Below are 965 nucleotides of genomic sequence, written 5' to 3' on the forward strand. Positions count from 1 at the left end.
ATCCTTATATACTATAATTTGTTGTGTATGTATGGTAAAATAAAACTTTGCCCCAAATTGCATTTTTAAGTCAGACATTCTAGGTCCTGGACTCAGTGACTTTATTGCCCTTTTCTATGTTTTGTTCCAACTGCCCCCCCCCCCCCCCCGGCGGGCTTTGTGGGGCCGCCCGGGGGGGGCAAAAGAGTCCTACTTCAGGAGGAAAGAGAAGAGGATACGCTTCACCATCCATCGTCTGGTCAAGTCCCAGAGCTTCTACTGGACTGTGCTGTGTCTGGTTGGCCTCAACACACTGTGTGTGGCCATAGTGCACTATGACCAGACGGAGTAGCTCATCTATGCCCTGTGTGAGCACAATCACTATATTACTTCCTAAAACACCAGACGTTCTCGGATTCTTATTTGCTGTGGGCCGATAAACTGGCTCTATTGAACTGTGGAATAATCCAGGTCATTGATCTGTATATTTTGTTCTTCCCTCTTGACAGACCTGGCTGAGTTTGTATTCCTGGGCCTTTTTCTAGTGGAGATGTTTATGAAAATGTATGGGCTTGGACCCCAGAATTACTTCCACTCCTCATTCAACTGTTTCGACTTCGGGGTAAGTAGTTCCTATTCACCTGGGAGCTCAGAGTTACAGTTTTTTTATTGAGTGGTGAAGATTTTCTATTGCAGTTCCCTACTGTGGAATGCAGTAATGAGGCTGTGTTTTCAGGTGATAGTTGGCAGCATTTTTGAAGTGATCTGGGCTGCAATCAAACCAGGGGCCTCATTTGGGATTAGTGTGCTCAGAGCTCTGAGACTGCTCAGGATCTTCAAAGTCACCAAGTGAGTCGTCACTAAATTCTGCCAGTGTGGTGATAACCCTGTGATGTCTCTTACGTTGTAAATATTCATGCTCTTGATTCCTGTATATGTGTGTAGATACTGGAACTCTTTAAGGAACTTGGTAGTGTCCCTGCTGA

This window comes from Cynoglossus semilaevis, chromosome W (genome assembly GCF_000523025.1).
Source record: "Cynoglossus semilaevis isolate Cse_v1.0 chromosome W, Cse_v1.0, whole genome shotgun sequence".
Lineage (NCBI taxonomy): Eukaryota > Metazoa > Chordata > Actinopteri > Pleuronectiformes > Cynoglossidae > Cynoglossus > Cynoglossus semilaevis.